Source organism: Rattus norvegicus, chromosome 1 (assembly GCF_021556685.1).
Source record: "Rattus norvegicus strain SHRSP/BbbUtx chromosome 1, alternate assembly SHRSP_T2T, whole genome shotgun sequence".
NCBI classification, from domain to species: Eukaryota; Metazoa; Chordata; class Mammalia; order Rodentia; family Muridae; genus Rattus; species Rattus norvegicus.
The window spans coordinates 193819412-193841540 of record NC_141534.1 but is presented as its reverse complement, the minus strand read 5'-3'; the positions used below and the strand labels follow the sequence as shown (position 1 = coordinate 193841540).

Below are 22129 nucleotides of genomic sequence, written 5' to 3'. Positions count from 1 at the left end.
GTTCCTGAATTTTGTGAACTAGAGAAGTAGTCACAGGCTTTGATGTACACCCTGAAAAGGCAAGGTTATAAATAAAGAGTAATTATGAATAGAGAATAGAGAATAGATTATTGCCTAATGTAGCTGAACAAGACTTCAAAAGCAAGATGTAAGATAAATGATCTGTTTCTTGGTAAATACAAATTGTAGTCAGCTAAGCATAGGAAAAAACTTGCCATTCTAGACTTGGCTTGCTTAAACTTTGTTAATCAATGACAAAAGATTCATTGCCTTGGGGTTATGGTGAACTTGAGGAGAGAAAGAGAGATGGGAAATGTTTAGCCAAGTATGAGTTTTACAGTAATAATAATAATAACAATAATAATCAATAATCCTGTTGTGATTTCCTTTTGTGTAATGATTTTAACCTGTTATTGAAGAATATGTTTTGTTTTGGGGATTTACTTATTGTATGTATGTGAGTACACTGACACTGTCTTCAGGCACACCAGAAGAGAGCACTGTATTCCATTTCCGACAGTTGTGAGCCCCCAATGTGGTTGCTGGGATTTGAACTCAGGACCTCTGGAAGAGCAGTCAGTGCCCTCAACCACTGAGCCATCTCTCCAGCCCCCAGAGAATTTGTTTTTGTGGTGATTGTTTTTAGAGAATATGTAACTTGTGGCTATGACATAATCTCTTCTTACATAGAGAACTCTGTCTTAGAATGAAAAGGCTAAGAGGAAAAAAAAAATAAAATCGTTGGAGCCTGCTCGTTGAAGTTTGCTCAATCCACCAAATATGTGTATGTACACAAATGTATACAAAATGGTTGGCCTTAGTGCCAGTGGAATGTTAATGAAACCCAAAAGACCAGACAGGAGCCAATCACCACACCAGGCTCTTTATTCGAGCTAGTTCTTGCCCCTCAGCCCACTGCTAACAAGCAGGATGATTTTGGTTGAGAGGAGCCCCAAACATCTATCAAGCATGAGTGTGTGTGTGTGTGTGTGTGTGTGTGTGTGTGTGTGTGTGTGTGTGCACTCTCGTGCACTCGCGCACCTAATTGGAGAGCTCCTGTGACCTTAGCATAACTGGTTGGTGCTGTGAGTCAAACCATAAACTTAACTTCTGCTTCCCTCTGCATTGGTGATTGTTAGGCAGGGGCAGGCTTGTTGGAAATTAACCTGGAAATGTTGGATTTGTTAGGGGTTAGCCTAGAAACTGGAGTTGGGCTCTGGTTTTGTTGGGGGATAACTTAGAAACTAATGCGAGGTACCGGCCTGTTAGTTTACCTGAGTTCAAGTTCTCTAAAATGGAGTCTGAACCTAAAGGATTTGGTCTCTCAGGAGCTTGTTCATTGGAGCTTTGCTCCATCTCTCAAATGCATGTATGTGTGTGTGTATGTAACATGGTCAGAGCTTTGTTCCATCTACCAAATACATGTATGTGCATGTATATAACATGCTTGGAGCTTTGTTCCATCTATCCAATGTGCGTATGCATGTATGTATGTATATATATGTATGTATGTATGTATGCATGTATGTATGCATGTTGTATTTATGCATGTGTGAAGTTGTTGGAGCTTGTTGAAGCTTGCTCCATCTAGCCACTGTGTATGTGTATGTGTATGCGTATGCGTATGCCTGTGTGTGTGCATGTGCATGTGTGTATGATTCTTTCTCTCCTTGATTTTTTTTTCCTTCTCTCAGATCCCGAAGAATTCAAAGAGTTTTCCGCTGGTTACAGGGAGTGTTGGTGCCTATGAATCAAGCTTTACTCCCTCAGGAAAAGGTCTGCTGAATGTTCAGTCTCTGGCTTTACACCTAGCCTCAGCTTCCCTCGACCTGTCAAAGCTGGCTTCGACACATTGTTCTGTTGCTTCCCATTCATTACTGCTTATCTCTCTTTCTCTGTGTTCCTCATTTCTATTTCTCCTGTTCCAGTTACGTCTCATCCCCTGTTTCTGTCTTTGCCTCCCATTGGTTGTCTCTGTCCTGCCTTTGCATCCATTGGCTTCTAAAGTAGGCATTCCATCATTTTCATATATCGTTATTAGTATTGCATGCACGCCATGGTGCACCTGTGGAGGGTGAGGACAGTATTCAGGGCTTGTTTCTGTTCCCCCACCATGGGACCTGGGGCTCACACTCACAATATCCGCTCATGGGGCAAAAGCTCTCACCCGCTGAGCCGCCTTGCCAGCCCCCATTGGTCTCTTAACTGGTACTCATTCTTACAGCCCTTCCACTGAGACAAGCCAAACACTGCATGGTTTGGACTTCCTCCTGCACACCTCCCACCTATGATTTTGGAGGAATCGTCCTGGCAGCACTCTGTCCACACACTGTACGTACTCTCTTCGGATAACTTGGGATCTGGTTGTCCTTGCTCTGCACATTATGATCTGCAGTCATTAAATCTGTGAGAGTCACCTCCTTGATAGCTCAAAACCAGCCTGTCCAATGACCGGACCCCGGCAGTCAGCGTCCTCTTTTGAATACTCTTTCATTTGGTTTCTATGCTGTGGCATACCCACAGTTCTCTGACCCTCTGCTTTCCTGCTCCTTGGACATGGACACAAGGCTTCCATGCTGAGAAGTAGTGTGTGATAAAATACAGCCGAGAATGCAGCCCAGCCTGAGCAGGGGTCTCGCCTGTGTGGTGACAGAGAACACACAGGACAGCTAACCACAGGAGTGGGCCTGGGCTGACAGATAGGTGGAGTGTCATTAGGTAACCATGGGGCTTTGTAAAAAGTATTTTTGAAATTTGATTTATTTATTATTTTTTTTTCGGAGCTGGGGACCGAACCCAGGGCCTTGCGCTTGCTAGACAAGTGCTCTACCATTGAGCTAAATCCCCAACCCCGAAATTTGATTTATTTTTATTTTGTGTGTATGTGTATTCACCTGAATGCATGCCTGTACACCACATTTGTGCAATGCCTGTAGAGGCCAGAAGAGGGTGTCAGATACCCTGGGCTGTACCCTTGTTAGCAGTGCTCTTAACCTCTGAGCCATCTCTCAACCCAACAAACATACATTTAAAAGTGTCTTAGCATTTTCGTTTTGCCTTTAAGATATAGAGTGGTTTTGCATGCAACAATCAGAGGTGCTAGGGGCTGGAGAGATGGCTCAGTGGTTAAGAGCATTGACTGCTCTTCCAAAGGTCCAGAGTTCAATTCCCAGCAACCACATGATGGCTCACAACCATCTGTAATGGGATCTGATGCCCTCTTCTGGTGTATCTGAGGATAGCGACAGTGTACTCACATACAAAATAAATAAATAAATAAATAAATAAATAAATAAATAAATAAATAAATAAATAAATATTTTTAAAAAGAAGTGGTAGGAACAGGATTTGGAAATGTCTAGGAGCATCTGCAAACTAAAGTGCCCAGCGTAAAACATCAAATCACTTCGTTGGCCCATTTCACAAACATACTTGCTGTCGTTTGACGACGGGCAGGGCCAAGAACTGTATGCTGAGGCAGTCCATTCAAAGAGCCCTCCCTTTGCTAAAAACTGTTCACATTCTTGATGCCACGGTGCTCAGACACTCTCCTGCCAACAATTCCCATTGTAAATCTAGCCACATTCCTCTAGGGAAGGTGCTTTTTCTTTAATAACATCAACCCAAAATCTATCAATGCTAGTTGAGTTCCAGGGGCAGGTAAGAGCTCTGTTTATCTCTGTATATCGCAAAAGCCTCTAAGAAGACAATTCATTTCTGTGGTCACCCGTTAGTCATCCTAAGATATCTGATAGACGCTTCCCATTGAATTCGAAATGGACACCCTTAAAATGTGTTCTTTGTATTCAAGTAGCAGATATAATACTCAGCCTTCTATTTTATTTTATTTGTTTGTTTATTTTTAGATAGGGTCTCACAATATAGTCACAACTGACCTCAGACTTCCTACATAAACCAGGCTGGCCTCAACTTCAGATATCCACCAGCTTCTGACTCCCGAGTGTTAGGATTAAAGGTGTGTGCCACGATGACTGGCCAGAGCAATTCTTTTTTTTTTTTTTTTTTTTTTTTTTTGGTTCTTTTCTTCGGAGCTGGGGACCGAACCCAGGGCCTTGCACTTCCTAGGCAAGCGCTCTACCACTGAGCTAAATCCCCAACCCCCAGAGCAATTCTTAATGGAAAATAATCCTATACTTAGAAAAAAATCCTTGAGAAAGGTATGGTGGTGTACACTTTTAATCCCAGCACTTGGAAGGCAGAGGCAGGCAGATCACTGAGTTTGCAGCCAGCCTGGTCTACAGAGCAAAAAAAAGAGGCCATGTTTCCCCATTACACTTAAAGGCAATTGAGACAAGCAGATAGTTGCAGTTAAACTATACTATTTTCAGTTAACAAGTGCTATTTCCAAAATACTGTTGCATGCACACACACATTTACACACATGACAGATATTCAAACATCCACTCACTCACTGACACGTGAGCACATACATGCATACAGCGTGCACATGCATACACAGAGGGTAGAAATGTGGCTGTCAGGGAATAAATAGTCAAGACCAGGGTGGGCAAATGAGTTGAGCAGGGACCTTCCTGAAGGCTTGTCTTACTGATTGAGCAGTAATCATTCCCTGACATCTTTTCCATAACAAGAAACTCTGAACTTTTAAAGTAACAAAATGGTAGTGAATAAGACAACCTTAGTATATTGGTATCTTTCTATTAGACAAGTTGGTCAGAACCTATTTTAACACATTTATCTATTTGGTTTTTTTTTTTTTTTTTTTGGTTCTTTTTTTTTGGAGCTGGGGACCGAACCCAGGGCCTTGCGCTTCCTAGGCAAGCACTCTACCACTGAGCTAAATCCCCAGCCCCTATCTATTTGTTATGTGGTGCTTTATGTTGTGTGTAATTTTAAAAATATGTTTGCTCTTTCTTGAGAGCTCTGCCCGAGCTCCCTGCTTGAGTCCCCACGGTTAGCTTCACCAAGCCACCTGGCCTCACTCAGCTCCACCCAGCTGCCAGCTGGCGCTTTTCCCAAGAATGCCCATGGAACTGCGATTGCCCCCTCAACCCCTCACAGCAAGCTCCACCAAGCCACCACACCCACCCTGACTGTGCCTTTTCTTCTGCCCAACTTAGTCGCCTCCGATGGAAAACACCGGACAACCTTAATTTTTTAAAACCAGTCAGATACCTCAATGGCTGGGCAAAGAATTTATTGCCCTAATTGGATCAACTAGCTATTCTAGCCCTCCGCTAGCATGTTCAGCTCCCCAAGATCTTACATGGCGGTTGCATCCTCCCATTCCAAAAGCCTGCTCTCTCCCTCACTGTGTCCCCTCCTCTTTTTCCTGGGACCTGAAAATCCCACCTTTCCCCCTTCACCCAACGATTGACTTCCTCACCATCTTTATTGACACAGTCAAGAATCAATTAGAGAAACAATACCCCCACCTACAGTTTAAATATGCTTGGCCCAAGGGAAGTGGCACTTGTTGCAGTAAATATTCTTTAACGGTTTCTACTTCACCTTAGATCATTTAGTTCCCAAATAAAAGACACAGAACCTTTATATTTATAATAAGTCTTAAAGCATTGGAGCTGGGCAGGTATCAATTCTCTATGCTACTTTGTCTACTTCCCTGTCACTAACCTGGGATTTAACACTTGCTGTGTTCCTCCTAGGCCACTTGTATTCCAAAGGGCTGGCCTTCATGGCCATGAGCTCAGGATCCACCTGCCCCCAGGGCTCCTTCCTCCTCCTCCTTCTCCCTCATGGCATTGTCTCTTCTTAGAGCTCCAGGCCTGGGAACTGAAACCCCGCCTACCTTTCTTTGCCCCACTACAGGCTGTAGGCATCGTTTTATTAACCAATAGTTTTAAATCAAGGAACAAGGTTTGCACAACAAAAGCTGGCATAGGTGAGAGTTCACTCTTCCTGAGGGAACTAGACCTCAGGATACAGAATTTAGTAACAACACAGCAACAGATACTACTGGCTGGTAAGGCCTTATCGGAGGAGGTGTGGCCTTGTTAGAGGAAGTGCATCACTGTGGAGGTGGGGCTTAGAGGTCTCAAATACATGATCAAGTCTGACCAGTGGACTCAGAGGCTCCTCCCGGCTGCCTGTGGAAGACAGTCCTCTTCTGCTATCTTCAGATCAAGACTTTGAACTCTCAGCTCCTCTAGTACCATGCCTGCCTGCCTGCTGCCATGCTTCCCACCGTGATGATAATGGACTGAACCTCTGCAGCTGTAAGCCAGCCCCAGTTAAATGTTGTCCTTTGTAAGAGTTGGCTTGGGGCTGGAGAGATGGTTCAGCAGTTAAGAGCACCATATGCTCTTCCAGAGGTCCTGAGTTCAATTCATGGTGATCACAACCATCTATAATGGGATCTGGTGCCCTCTTCTGGTATGTTGGAAGCGTACTTATCATATATAATATAAAATAAACTAAAAAAAATAAAAATAAAAAAGAGTTGGCTTGGTCATGGTGTCTCCTCGCAGCAGTGAAACTCCAACTAAGACATGTTATAATAGTTAAATAATTATTTGGAACATAATTTGAAAGACTAGTTTGTTGTTTTAGTCTCTCTCTCTCTCTCTCGCTCTCGCTCTTGCTCTCTCTTTCTCTGTGTTTGTGTGTCTGTGTCCTTTGTCTTCTTGTGTGTGCAGGGTGTTGGTATCAGGAACTGCTTTTCCCTCCAGCAGTGACAGCACCTGTGCATCGGTTGCCATGGCAATAGCCATACATTCCCAGCATACATTTGGTTCAGTTCGTACCTTCATCTGGGAGCAGTTATGTCATGGTTCAAATAAAAAGCAGGCCCTTTCTACCTCCTTCCTCTCTCTTTCCTCTCTTTTCTTTCTCTTCTCCCTCTCTCACCCCTCCCTGTCTCCATCGTCACAATAAATCTCCTCCCTGTGGGACCATGCTGGCCTGGTGTAGTTTGTCTAGAAGCGAGCTGTGATTTCTATGCCAACACAGGGTATAGGTCAGTGCCTCTTCATGTCGTTACTGAGGCAGGATCTGTCACTGAACTCGAGCTCACTGATTCGCCTAAATTCAGGGATTACAGACTTGGCTGTTGTGCCTGGTGTATGTCTTGGTTAAACTTTTGTCTGTCTAACATATCATTTGGGAAGAGGGATCGCAACTGAGAAAATACCCCAACCAAATTACCCTGTGAACATGTCTGTGGGACATTTTCTTGCTTAATGATTAATGAGGGAGGGTTCAGCCCATGTGGGTGGTGCCACCCCAGGCCAGAGGTTCCTGGTGTATTAGAAAACAAACTGGGCATGCTTCAGGGAGTAAGCAGTAAACAGGGCTGCTCCATGGCCTCTGCTTCAACTCTTGCCTCCAGGCTCGTGCCTTGAATTGCTGCCTTGACTGTTTTCAATAATGCACTGTGGTGTGGAAGTACAGAGATACAAACCTTCCTCTTAGGCTGCTTTTGGTTTTGGTATTTACCTCAATAGAAATCCTGACGAAAACACCCAGCTTCACGGAGTTGTTACATGGGTGCTAGGGATGTGAATTCAGGCCTTCACCTTTGCTTACTAAGCACTTACCAGCTAAGTCATCTCTCATAAGCTGTTTTAGAATCAAAACTATTTAGTCCTCCACGTTGAAGGTGGTAAAAATAAGTAATTATCTCACCCAAAGCTTTTGTTTGATCTTTCTTCTGTCTTTTCTCTCTCTCTCTCTCTCTCTCTCTCTCTCTCTCTCTCTCTCTCTCTCTCTCTCTCGTCAAGTGTCTCAGAGGTCTGGTTCATTTCAGCTCCTTCGCTGCCTTTTCCTTTTCTGTTTGACCAGGCTGTAAGGTGCCCGCTGCAGCAAACTTTGAACCTCACATTATCCTTGTTCTCCTTGATCATGACAGACTTAGCATCCTTCTGCAGGCTGTGAGCAGAACGTCCTTGATTTTCCTCAGTTTTCCAGGGCATGCTGGTGGGAAAAACTCACAGCAGTGAGAACTAAAAAGAACGGAAAAAGAAGCAGCATTTGACTTTCTAACAGTTAAATTTCATAAAGTATACAGTATGCAGCTAAACATCACTACACAGCTGACCTCCACCAGAATCTGTAGCCCCCAACCCAGTAGCCCCTCAGAATGTTCGCTGAGACAGCCTGTCTCCCATGATAGTTGGTCTTGCTAGAAATAAGAAAGAAGGACCAGGAAAGCAAGACCACAAACCTACACATAAGCTGACAGATACATCAACTTTCTCATTCCCAAGTCTCTATATAAGCTCCAAGCGTTCCCCTCCCCCTGGCACATCCCCCTTCCAGAATAGGGGAGTCAATGCCCCTCACACCTGCTACTAAACACGATGTCATCTGTTGAGGTCAGACTTCAGTCTCTTTCCTGTTCTGCACCCCGAAATCTAACATACTTGGTGAGTCTTCAGAAAATCTGAAGTTCAGAAAGATTAGTGCCAAACAAGGAAGCCGGTCATATTACATGAAGTTTGTGTTTTAATTCCTTCCCAGTGTAGAAGGTTGCTAAGCAGCGTTCCACCCATGCCAATAAGATTCCATCGATACACCATAAATCAAAAGGGGAGGCTGGGAATCACTTCCCACATAAAGAGGCTGCTGGAAGCTAATATCCTTACCTCATGCCAGTCAGCTTGAAATACACCTTTTCTTGCCTGTCCATAAACCAGGTAGGTACCTCAGACTATCATACGATCCAGGATCTCTAGGCGGTATAGAAATGGACTGAAGTCATTCATACGACCGTTCTAAATCTGTACACTTTGCTCTGTCTCCTCCCACCAGACACCAGGTCTGTGCAGCCCTGGGCCTTACAGATACTTTCTTCTCCATTACCCTGGCGCCAGTGAGCCAGCACATATTGCCTATGAATGGATTCAACTGGATGGTAGGTTCTGTCACCCTCAAGAACTAATTTTCAGGGATGTGTCCTTCAACTGCTTGTCCCATCCCAGAAGCCAGTATACATTGGATGATGTGACTGGACATGTTTTATGTCTGGTTACTGAAAATTACCTCCATTTTGAGTCTCTTGTAATACTAGTGTCATGGTTACTTAGAAGTTTAATTTCACTCCTATAGGAACTTGGTTTGTCTGCACTGCCAGTGTCACCCGCTGTGTGGCCTCAGAACACCCGTATAATAATAATTCAGTTTTTGGTAAGGTGGTGCACAAGTTGCCCCAAGTGCATGCTTATTCAGGACCAGAAGGAACCCACCTCTCATTCCCTTTGGGTTGCCTCACTGGCAGCACAGATAGCCTCCTCTCCCCTTGTTCCAGTAACATTAAGAATGGGGGTGGCGGGGACTTTCGCCTTGTGTACTATGGCCCTAATTTGAGGAGAAACTGGGCCTACAATGAATGCATCATCAAATAGATGCAGACATTAGACACCTTTAATTCTCTGTTGATAGGCTCTATGCCCAGGCCAGTATCTGGCAGAAATTGTGCCCCAAGCCAGTGAGGAATAGACTTAGCTTTCATGTCCCAGGGAGGGAAGACTGTGTGTGACATTAGGAGAGGCTTTTTGCTTCTATGGCAACAAATTGGGAGTTATGGAAGAGATTTTACAAAAGGTTGGAGGTAGTTTAGGTACGAGACAACAGGAACATGAGTCAAATAATCCCTGGTATTATAAAATGTTTGATTAGAACCCATGACTCACAACCCTCCTCACTGGCCTGGCTGGTCCCTTACTACTCCTGTGTATAGGACTTGCTCTGGGGTCTTATATAGTAAATTGTCTTATAAAGTTCATCGGACAAAGAGTTTCCTTGATCAGAAGGGCAACAGTGATGCACGCCCTTGATCCCCACACTCAGGAGGCAGAGGCAGGTGGATCTCTGTGAGCTTGAGGCCTGCCTGGTCGACAGAACTAGTACTAGGACAGCCAGGGCTACACAGAGAAACCCTGTCTTGGAAAACAAGAATTAAAAGAAGAAAGAAAAGAATTCCATGGGTTAGGTTAATGATCCTCAGGACCCCAGTATTTACTCATTAGCCAAGATCAGACACTTAAAAGTAACGGGGCAGGGGCACTAGTGAAATGACAAGGGTAACACCATCCTGACCCAAATTTATTTTGCCTCTGCCCAACTCACTTCTCAGTAGCCACATCTGCCTTGGCAATGCTTTTGGGACTGTCCATGACCGGGACCATGGTCCAGACGTCTATAAAGTGTCTGGAAGACACTGCAGAGCTTTGCAAAGTCTCAGACGTGACTAGGCCACCCTGAATCCCTCACTAATGTAAACCCCCAACTCCCCAACCGCTGGTATAATTATTGTTTTGTCTTTAAAAATTGCTGTAACCCCGAGCTTAAATACCAGGAGGATTTCATTAGCATGAGCTTGCCCTTGGTGTGAACGTGAATAACATGACTAAAACCTTGTAGTTGGCATAATCAGCACGGTTGTCAGGAACTCTCCCATGTGGATCTTTTTATGGGGTCCTGAGACCTGAACTCTGATCCGAACAAGAGCAGTGTGTACTCTGGTGGATAAGCCATCTTCGGCACCCTCAGTATTTTTCTTTAAGAAGGAGGATGGAGATGGGGCTGGAGAGATGGCTCAGTGCTTAAGAGTGCGTATTGTGGTGCACATGGGAGCTCACAACCATCTGTGACCTCAGTTCCCAGGAATGTGGCACCATCTTCTGCTTTGTGGGCACCAGACACGCATGGTACACAGACATGTATGTATATATACATGTATGCATATATATATATGCACACGAAACAAATAAATACAATTAAAATATAAAAAGGGAAGATACTATGAGGTAAAAACTCAATGCCTGAGCTGGAAAATCCACCAATACTGATCCCTGCATTCAAAACCCCCACCAATCCCTGGGCTCCCCCCAAGTTCGGGGCTTGAAATCTCCTAAGTCCCCATCCTAGAAATCTCCACCCTGAAAAACACCACCCCAAAGAAACCCTATCTAAAACCTGCCTCTCACTCCATTCTCTGCTTCTCTCTGGAACAGATGCAGCATCCTATTTTTCCCTATAAATCTTTCGTGTGAGGTGTTTGCTGTGTGACTTTGTGGTAGCCCTTGGATCCTGACTGCCAGGATCCACCCCCACCCCCATCCCCTGTGAGCTGTAACTCCTACACTAACAATTCAGGTAGAAAGGCTCCTTTGTCACACTTTGTCTGTGGACAGGGCCCTGGTTCCTGTCACACAAGGACAGCATTTCTTTCAAGTCATGGGAGACAAAGGTAGGAGGGCCAACCCTGACCCACCCTATTGAGAAGCAGACTTGTGATTGTTGCCATGAGCAACCTAATTTTTTTATGCTGCTGTTTCAGAAGAACTAAGATCCTTACTTCAAAGATTCCAAGTGAGAGTTAATCACCTTATTTGTAAAGTGTACTGCAGTAAATTGGTGGCAAGGCTAAGAAATTAGGATAAGAAAAGGAGAAAAGTAGTTAGCAAAAGGTGTCATAAATATGAGAACAGGTTTCTGGATACAGCAATGTAAGCAGACTTCATCAAGGGCACAGCATAATTTCCAAGCTGATGGAGTCTCATTTAGAGGGCTTTCCTGAGCAACTCCTAGATAAAGCAAGTATGCATGGGTTAGTAACTTATCCCAAGAGGATTCTGTCTGTTTTTCTTGATAGTCTACAGGTTCATATCTTCTTCTAAGTGAAAATACTGAAAGTACTCCTCAAGAAATTTCAACAGGGGTAAAACTAGCTAGTAAATTGTTGTGTAGCGATTTCCTATGGCTTGAAATATTCCCTCCAAGAGACTCAGAAAGTACACAACTCACAAGTCTCAGGAAGTTTCTAGAACTAGTAGGATTTACAAAGTCCTTACCCAAGATTATGAAGGCAGTAAACAGCTACTGGGGAGATGAAACTATTGACCAGCTGAACAGCACAGCTATTGGGAAGGCTCTGATGTTCACAACTGCCTAAAAGTCTCACAGAAAGCTCCAAGGATGCCATCCTTGAGTAGCCATCCAGGGTTTGGATGAAGTAACTCCCTTGGAGTCAGCTACATTCCTCTAGGGCCCTTAAGATAGCTCAGCAGGCAAAGGCACTTACTGCCAAGCCTGATGACCTAAGTGGGATCACCAAACCCCTGGTGGTGGAAGGTGGGAACACTGTGAAGTTGTGCTCTGACCTCCACTTAGGTACAGCATCCCACACCACCTCTCACCTAGATTTTTAAAAAAGAATGCAATAAACACACAAACAAACAAACTCTTTTTTTTTTTTGGAGCTGGGGACCGAACCCAGGGCCTTGCGCTTGCTAGGCAAGTGCTCTACCACTGAGCTAAATCCCCAACCCCACAAAGAAACTCTTTTATCATTTCCCTTTTGTGTCCATGAGGCCTGCTGTCCTCACACTCACTTGCCTGTAGGTGTTTGTAGTTGCTATTCCTTCTGCTAAACAGTTTCTGTTTTTATTTCTTAGTCTGGGAACTCTTTCCAAACACCTGACGCCTCTCAATTTGAGTTATGCTTTTCCTTCCATATGCTCTTAAGGAGCCCTACACATACTCTAACTGAGCAGTTGCCACGATCTAGTAAACAACGAGTTATTTCTAGGCAGCATTTTTAGTTGCTATCTCCCTGAAGCCAGTCCCCAAGTGGCATAACAGAAAATTTCATGTGTGCCAACTTAATACTTTAAGTCTTGATGCCAGCACAGTGTCTAAAACATAGAAGATGCTGAACATGGACTTGTTAAATGAGTGCAAGCAGTCATTTTTTTTAACCTAATGGTGGAGAAAAGACTAATACAAAGAGAGAAAGCAGAGGAAAGATAAGTTCCCAGAACTTATCCACTCAACGACCATCCACTCAGAGTAAATCCACTCTTCATCTTTGTGTTCTCCTGAAAAACAAAACAAAACAAACAAACAAACAAACCCAAAAACTAGTATCCGGGAGACACTTAGAATGTCTATCAGAGCAGAAATGAAAAAAACAAACAAACAAACGAAAACTATCCCATAAAAAGAAAATTTAAGAATGCTTAAATAATGAGGGATTCTAGCCGGTGTTTCCTTTATTACTTTATCAATGAATACGAGTTCAGAGGGGCTGGACAGAAGGCTTGACAGTTAAGAACACTTGCTATTCTTCCAGAGGAACCAAGTTTGGTTCTTAGCATCCATGTGGTACTCAAACTGTTTGAAACTCCGCTTCCAAGGGACCATGAGCTCTTCTGTCTTCTGTGGCACCACGCACACATGTGTGCACATACACAGATGCAGGCAAAACCCTCAGTCACATAAAGTCAGTAAATTGGGAGGGGAATTGAATAGGAACGGCTCCCATAGACTCATGTGTATGAATGCTTGGCCCACAGGAGTGGCGCTATTAGGAGGTGTGGCCCTGTTGAGGAAGTGTGGCCCTGTGGAAGTGGGCTTTGAGGTCTTCCTTGCTCATGCTAGGCCTAGCGTGGCTTATAGTCTCTCCCTGGTGCTTGTGGATCAAGATGCAGAATTCTCAGTTTCTTCTCCAGCACCATGTCTGACTGGATGCCACTATGCTTCCTGCCATGGTGATAGTGGACTGAACCTCTGAATCTGTAAGCCAGCCCGCCTCACTTAACTGTTTTCCTTGAGAAGAGTTGCTGTGGTCGTGGTCTCTCCTCATAGTAATAGAAAACCCAATTAAGACAGGGGAATTCAGGGGTTGGGGATTTAGCTCAGTGGTAGAGCATTTGCCTAGGAAGCACAAGGCCCTGGGTTCGGTCCCCAGCTCCGGGAAAAAAAAAAAAAAGACAGGGGAATTCAAGGCTTGCCCTATCTTGGCACCACAGTTGGAGGAGTCATCAGGGAGCAGTTATATAAGGACCACCAATGTTGTTACTAAATATCAGCCCACGCCTGTCCGGATTGAGCACACCAAACCAACACCAACACAGTTCCACATGGAGAGATTTAATGGAAGAACGAGACAAGGGGAAGGGGTGAGAGAAAGAAAAGAGAGAAGAGAAGAGGGAGGAGGAGCAGAAGCTTTTATTTAGAATATGATGTAACTACTCCCAGGTGGAGTTTCGAATTGAGCCAAAAGGTCTTCTGGGAATCTATGGCCATTGCCATGGCAACAGTGACCAAATGGTGTCCCTGCTGAAGGCAATTCCTGATACCAACAGTCAGAGGGAGAGTTCACCTATGAACTATACGAGAGAGAACATCCTCATCTTACAGCTGGCATGTACTCATGAAAAATCATTCAACTTTGTTATTGCCTTGGCTAAGGAGGTGAAGCAATGGGAGAGGGCAAGAGGGGAGAGCCCAGGAGGCCTACAACGACCAGGCCCCAGGCTTGGTGGCCTCTTTAGAGAGCACTGTCACTTGCCTTTGTTTAATAGACATGCTAAACTGTTCTTTCTCTAGCAGCAGTGTTCACTCCCTGCCATCTTCAGCGTGTGGCTCCAGGTGTTAGCATTCCTTCTAGGCTCCGCTGCCCTACGGTTGCCTGGCAACAGCCAGCCATGCCAGACTCAGTATAAAAGGGGCTATTTGCCCCTTCCTCACTCTCTTTTCACTCTCTTACTCTCTACTCTCTCTGTCCCTTCTCTCCCCATTCCCCTCCCCATTCTCTCTCCACATATTTATGGCCAGTCTGGTCTACAGAATGAGTCTCTCTCTCTCTCTCTCTCTCTCTCTCTCTCTCTCTCTCTCTCTCTCTCTCTCTCTCCTCTCTCAACTCCCCTCCCCCATGCCCTAAATAAACTCTATTCCATACTATAGCTTGTACCTCAGAGGGAAGGGACACCTCAGCATGGGCCTGCAGAGGTGTTATAAAATTAAATGGTTCTTATTGCCCCAGATACTACTGCACAGAGTTGTGGAAGTGGAATCACTAATCACGTAAGACAAGCCTTTGCTGTCAGCATGGCGTCCATTCCCACAGCACTGAGTGGGTAGGGGTTATGACTTGGTATCTAACCTCGGGAATTCGTATATTAAGAATGTCCACCTTACTGGCTGGTGGTGGCACAGGCACCCCCTTCCACCTCACCATACCTCATTCTAACAAATATATCCTGGTTTGTTCTTTCTTTCTTTCTTTCTTTCTTTCTTTCTTTCTTTCTTTCTCTCTTTCTTCCTTCCTTCCTTCCTTCCTTTCTTTCTCTCTCTTTTTCTCTCTTCTCTCTTTCTTTCTTCCTAAAACACACCATGTACGACCACAGCTCTGCTTGTCTCTTTTCGTTTCCTGCTTTCCTTCTTTAAGATTATTCTTCCATCTCATGATTATTTGACAAATTCAACAGATACCTTTTATTTTACTAACGAAAGGTTTTGGCTGCTTGATTGTTTTCAAGGCTCAGTGCTTCCACTGATAACCCTAGTTATCGTAGACTATGCTGGCATTCATGACCACAGAGCGGACCGATTTCAGAGCTGCATAGAACCTCATCCAGTGATGGATTCTGTGCACAGCCTCACCTGACTCTCACTGGTGGAGCAGGTCCTAAGTCGGTGGCCCTGGAACCACAGAAGCCAAGGCAGCCCCGCATGACAGAACTGCTCTGAAAATGTGTCATTTTGTTGATGAAGGCAGGGGCATGATCTGTTCCTCAGCGAAAGGACGGTAAAGAACCTATGCATTCTGAGGGAATTTATTCTCACCATGGTACTATTTACTGACTTTCCTTATGTACACAAACGTCTTCCCCTGATTGCCCAGTGGGGCAAACCCGCATCGCCAAAGAACCAGACCTCAAGTCAAGTGCTCACCATGGTCCTGAAATTGGCTTATGAGGCGGATGCTCATTTGCTTGTTTTTGTTTTTGCAAGACGGGATTTCTTTGCATAGCCTTGACTGTCCTAGTACTCACTCTGTAGACTGGGCTAACCTTGAACTTACAGATATCTGCCTGCCTCTGCCTCCCAAGTGGTGGGATTAAAGGCCTGTGCCACCACCAGCCAGTAAGGTGGACATTCTTAATATACGAATTCCCGAGGTTAGATACCAAGTCATAACCCCTACCCACTCAGTGCTGTGGGAATGGACGCCATGCTGACAGCAAAGGCTTGTCTTACGTGATTAGTGATTCCACTTCCACAACTCTGTGCAGTAGTATCTGGGGCAATAAGAACCATTTAATTTTATAACAATCTCAAGGAATATCTTTTGGCAATCTAATGTTAATGGTATTAAAAACTTACGGAATTCAAGTCCTTAGAAATGACTGAAAACTGGGAAAAAATTATACATGCACAGAAAGAAACCGAATATCAGAGAAAAGATTGTCCTTTTTAACAATGATGCCCTCTGGCCATGCTTCTGAAACTTCAGTAACGAATCCATGTAGAGAAGGAGGAAGAGAACCGGCTCCATCTGCCCTTTACTACAGTAGATGTAATGTGCACACACATACCCCTCTATTACACACAGTACAAATTAATCAATTTTAAAAAAAAAGGAAATTTCAGTGCTAGAGCCTGGGAAAGTTCTGTGCACTGCAGCGGGTAGAGCTGAAGCTGGTGGTCCGGGCTCCTTGAAGGCCAGATCTAAGTGGATTCTAAATGTCAATCACTGAACCTTTTATCCTGCCGAAGTTTGGTTTTCTTTGATTTAATTGATTGTATCCTGGTCTTTTCCTCCTAGAATAAGAAAGTATTCAGCTTGTTACTTTATTTTACAGGAACTCATAGTTAAAAGACCTTGGATGTTTTAAAAGACTGGAATTTTAAAGAGACTTTGGATATTTTAGAGAGACTATGAACTTTCAAAGATACTTTAAATGTTTTAAAAGAGACTAAGAGTTTGAATTTTTAAAGGTTATGGGACTTTTTAAAAGTTGGAATGTTTTACATTGTGTTGGTATTAATACAAGATCTCGAGAATGAATAAGAAAGGAGAGGTTGCGGTTTAATAGGTGATACATTCCTGTGTCAAGTTGACAATTGTAACCAGTTGTCTTTTCCTAACTGAGGAATCATCTCTGTAAGACTGGCCTGGGGCAAGTCCGTGGGGCGTTGTCTTATTAGCGATTGGTGAGAAAGAGCCAATCCTAGGGAAGGGGGACATGACACCCCTGGGCAGGTGGTCCTGGAAGGGAAAACAGGGTGAGCAAGCCACGAGGAGCAAGCCAGGGAGCAGTGGTCCTCCACGGCCTCTGCCTCAGCTCCTGCTCCAGGTCCTGCCTTAAGTTCCCAGCCTCACTTCCCTCAGTGGTGGACTGGGACCAGACCCGAGTGAATGCTGAAATGAATTATTTCACGCCCAAGTTGCTTTTGGTCAGAGTGTTTTACCACAGCAATAGAAATCCTAACTAAAGAAATGCCCATCCCAGTGTCAGGTGCTAACCTCCGGTGACAGCCAAGAGGTGTAGGAGCCTGTGTAAGAAAGCTGTGAGCGTTCCCTGAACTGTGGACGGGGCCCAGTAGAGAATGTTCTTCCCACAAGGTGGTCTAGAAAGAATTGCATAAACTATGATACCTGAATGCTCTTGAAAGCAAGGACATGAAGGGTATGCCCTGGCACGTCCACATTATCTCTGCAGGAAAAGCACAGGCCTGGAAGGAGTGTTCTTGGCTCTTTTCATGTGACCCAAGATGATCTGACATAAGGTGCGTCCTTCTCTGTACTTGTGCTAGCTTAAGCCAGCTGTAAATGTCACCTCATGTTCTGCTTGCTTCAATACTAAATGAGACATGCTTTGTTGGCACTACTCTCTAGCTTAAATGCTTGTTGTGCCCAGGTTATCCCCATATATCAGCTCTTCAACAAACCCCTTTGAGTCTTAAAAACTTAGCCTCACTGGCCATGGGGCAGGTCGACAAGGAGGCCTTGCCTTGCTTACCCAGAGATGATAAAGTACCCTACCCATCTTAGGGACTGATGCCCACATAAGGGAATGGGTTGCCTACGCAAAAGTGACAGGCTGGCCACCCTGAGGTGGTGGATTGTCCTTCACAGGGGCCTGACCCACTCCCAAGTTTGGCCACATGTCAGGCAGCTTGAGTTCTCTCTGGCCTGAAGACACACCCACGAGACACAGAATAGGAGGTGGTTTGGGGAACCTCATTTCCCTCTCTGAGCATGGCGGCATCCCGTGGTGACCTTGCAGCAGAAAGGACATCAAGTGTCATGTTCCCTCAGGGGTGAGTAATGAGAGAACTACCTGGAACTATACATCTGTCAGGGCTGCTAATGGGGACAGTAACCTTGTGATCCTCAGCTGAGGTCATTTCTTTTCTCTGGGTTTGTATCAGGTAGAGCAGGGCATAAAACAGAGAAGCCATGATGATATCCACTCCTTGCCTAATGAGGTCCCACCCATTAACTTTCAACCCTGAAAGGCCTCTTTTTTAAAACTTGTATTTCGGGTTGAATTAGTTAGTTTACCCGTGAATCTGTGACTTCCCATTTTATTTAGCTAATCTGCAACTGCCAAAAAGTTGCTTCATTTTTCATTTCATTAGTTACTAGTTTTCTAGAGCTGTGTACCTGCTGCAGGCGATGGACACAATGATTCTAGAGAATTAGGATAAGATTACTTCTAGAGAGAAGTACACATAAATACAATTTCAGCCATTTTTCTTCTATTGAAATATAGACACTCACACATATGAGAAAGTTAGAACAGAAATGTCTAGTAGTAGCAACAGATAAAGCTAATATTTAGTGACATTAGTAATCTACAAGGTGAGATATTGGGAAAATTGAAATTATAAGGAGTGGGGCTGGGTAGGTAGCTCACTGGTAGAATGCTTGCCTAACATGTGTAAGCCGTGGGGTTTGATTCTGACCCTGTCAGGAAATTATAAATCATTGAAAGAATGAATTGTACACTTTATATCTAAGATGAAATGCACAGTTATGCAAGGGTTTGTATGCTACCCAGTATTTATACTTCCCCAAAATGATAAGAAATAAAATAAGAACCATAATAACATAGACTAGTCAGGTCACACAGCCTAGAAAAGTCAGTTTAAGTCATTTTGTAGTGTAACAAAATAAAACCAACTATAAAGTCTTCACAGGGACCTGGGACTTACCATCAGTAAACTACTTTTTGTATGCTCAAAGCCATAGTTCAGTTTCAGCACAGTATGAAATGTAGTATTAAATAAAAAATATATTCTATGACCAGGTGTAGTGGCCATGCCTTCAATCCCTGTACCCAGGAAGCAGAGGTAAGGGGTGGATCTCTATGAGTTTGAGGCTAGCCTGGTCTACATGGTGAGACCCTGTCTCTCTCTGTATATATACAACTTCTGCACTTAGACCAGCTCTGAACTTCTGTAACCTCTGTTCAAAGAGGAAGCTGCTATGGTGAGGGATGAGCTACACGTATCTGTGGGTAAAAGTGTTTAGAATACCAATACCGTCAGGAATTCTATTGACTTATGGAAATGGCCATCTGCCAAGTGATTCTGTCCCAGCTGCAGGAAGCCCGGATGCTCTCTGGAGGGGCAGGAGTAAACAAGAGTGCAAGGTCGAGGGAACAACTATGGGGGAGCTGTCACTTATGCTGGGATTTCTGGTGATGCCGCTGCTGTGGGATCGACCACACGCTTATAAGTAACCTCTTCCCGGTCTCTGAACAGAACCCTAATAAATTCATTGGTTTTGCAGCTTGGAATTTGGGCTGAAAGGGGGATACTTCAGGTGGGGATTATTCTGTCAGAATCTTAGCCACTGCTGAGGGGAAGCTGGTCTGTAGAGAAATACTTCAGGTAACTTGGAGAAGACGTAGTTCTCTGTATGTGTCTCTGTGAAGAAGATGGCTGCATAAGCCCAGCTTCACCTCAAATGGGCCATTAGGAATGTTAAAATAAAATGGCTTCCAGTAGGGATTTAGGACAACCAGGGTTACAATGTAGCAGCTATGGCAGTACTGTTGGTTATACTGGTGTTATTATTTTTCACAGAGGCAATCTCTTTATGTTGCTTGTTTGCTTACTGTCTATTTATTTGGGAGCTGGGCATATGGAGTTTAGGCTTACACATGGAAGTCAGGGGACAACTTGCAGGAGTTGCTTCTCTCCTTTCACTGGGTGGGTCCCTGGGATGGAACCTGAGTTGTTTAACTTGGAGGCAAGCGCCTTTCTCTGCTGCATCTCCCTGGCCCGAGTTCCTCACCTGTAGCTCAGTGCCACACTTGCTTCATGGAGTCTCAGATAGAAGAGGACACTCGATTTCTTATAAGTCCAGAATTCTTCTGTCACATGGGAGCAACCTGTGTCTTTCCACATTTGCTTCTTGGCCTTCGGTGCTGGACTCTGTCTAATGGTTAGCTTAAGTTATCCCGTTGGGGCTTTTCCAGTTAGTAGCCTTGGAGACATCTGTCTGTCCTTGAAAGGCAGGACTCTCTCAGCAGCATGATAGAGGATGATTTCATCCGGTTTCTGTGGGGTCTCATGTTGAAATGTTCTGTAACTTTATTAACACCTGATTAACACCCACCCGGCGCCGCCATCACCGCCCTGGGACTGTATCATCTCTGAAAATTTCTTCAAATAATGCTGTTCATTTACAACTCAGGAACTCTCTGCTTCTAAAACATCTCAATCTTAGCGAGGAGACTGGGATTCAAGAGAGGGTAGACACTGCCACCTCCTGGACCAAGCGAACATTGACAGAGGCACTACATACGCTATGGAAGGAACCCGTGCCATTTCCCACAACGCGTAAACTAAGACACCTTAACATTGTCCAGGAAAATCCTGAGGATGCTTCGGAATAGCCATATACGGGTTGTCAGAGTTGGAAGGGATGTCTTGTATGAAGGAGTGTTGTGGTATCTGGTTATTCCAGAAGAATGATGTGTTGGGCTGTTTTGCAGAGTTCCCCTGGGACAAAAATGCAACATGATGGGGCCCATGGCTAGACCATCAGAGCAGTTTTTAAGCACAAAAGGAATCTATGGGTGACAGGACCGACTTTAACCACAGGGTTCTAAAGATTGTGGAGATCTCCATGTCACTGGATTAAAATCACTAATATGATATGATCAATAGGTGCATAAAGCCACCGGGTACCCCAGCCACTTTGCCTTCCCTGCCACCACTGTTCGCTTTCTTAAACTGAAGGCCCAAAGTGACACTTCCTCCCTTAAACTGCTTCTAGTGTTTGTCACTATGATAAGATAATAAACTAATGGAGAAGTTGCTGCCAATCTCGGGCAGGTTGCTGTTACAAACCTGACCCTGTAGTTTCCAGGCTTTTGGAACTGATTTGTAGAAGGAATGTGGAGGAGTTCGCTGCTGTGGGTTAAAGACATCTTAAAGTGCTATATACAGACTTCAGGGCACCATTCTGGGGGCATCAGGAAGACAAGAATAATGAGAAAGATGTAAACATGGGGAGCTTATTCGTTCCTCTGCTCATTGCCATGAGCAAATCTGTGACTAGAAGCATTTTAAAGAAGGAGGGTTTATTCTTGTTGACAGTTTGGGGGTTCCATAAGCACAGAGAGGCATAGTGATAGGAACAGGAGGCCAGCAGGTCATACATCACTAGCCAAGAGGAAGAGGGAAATGAATGTTAGTGTCCAGGGAGCTGTCTCCCTTTGACTAAGTCCTAGACTCCAGTCCATGGGACATCGCCACTGACAGTTAAGGGTCTTCACACCTCAATTAACCTAATATGATTAGATAACCCTTTACAAGCATGCCCAGAAGTGAATCTGATCTAGACTCACAGGTGTGCCTCCTAGGTGATTCTAGAGTCCTCCAGGTTGACATTATTATTATTATTATTATTTTTTTTTTTGGTTCTTTTTTTCGGAGCTGGGGACCGAACCCAGGGCCTTGCGCTTCCTAGGCAAGCGCTCTACCACTGAGCTAAATCCCCAACCCCCCAGGTTGACATTATTAATCATAGCAACTCCACCTCTTGTCAACTTATTGCACAAACATATCACTTAAAGTCATGATTTTCCTTCCTTGGTTTCCAAAGACTCGTGTCCATTTCATAATACAAAAAAATGCATCCAGTCAAACATCAAAATCCCCATGGTTTTTAAAGGATTCCTATAATGTCTAAATGTCACTGGAGACTCAAGCGACCCCTTTACCAGTAGGGTCTATAAAATAAAAAGATGGTCATAGCTTTTCACCGCACAGTGGTGCACGCAAATGTTCCCACTTGCCTCCGTTACTGTTCTGTGGCTGTGACAAAACACCGTGGCCAAAGCAATTTATGAAAGCATTTTATTAGGCTCACGGTTTT

At 44.4% G+C, this 22129-nt stretch overlaps 1 long non-coding RNA gene across 7 annotated transcripts in view; it reads left to right on the top strand.

Moving 5' to 3' along the window:
• LOC102548820 (uncharacterized) overlaps positions 1 to 22129 on the top strand; it is a 39543-nt gene that overhangs the window by 6125 nt on the left and 11289 nt on the right. Inside the window, exons 5-6 of one of the 7 annotated variants that reach the window (XR_015652565.1) lie at positions 1695 to 1776; positions 2225 to 2932. The exons of 5 other annotated variants lie outside the window; for them this stretch is intronic. This is a non-coding gene — a long non-coding RNA (uncharacterized LOC102548820). Of the gene's footprint in view, positions 1 to 1694; positions 1777 to 2224; positions 2933 to 22129 lie in introns of those variants that run through there. One more of the 7 variants, XR_015652573.1, reaches the window with a different exon arrangement.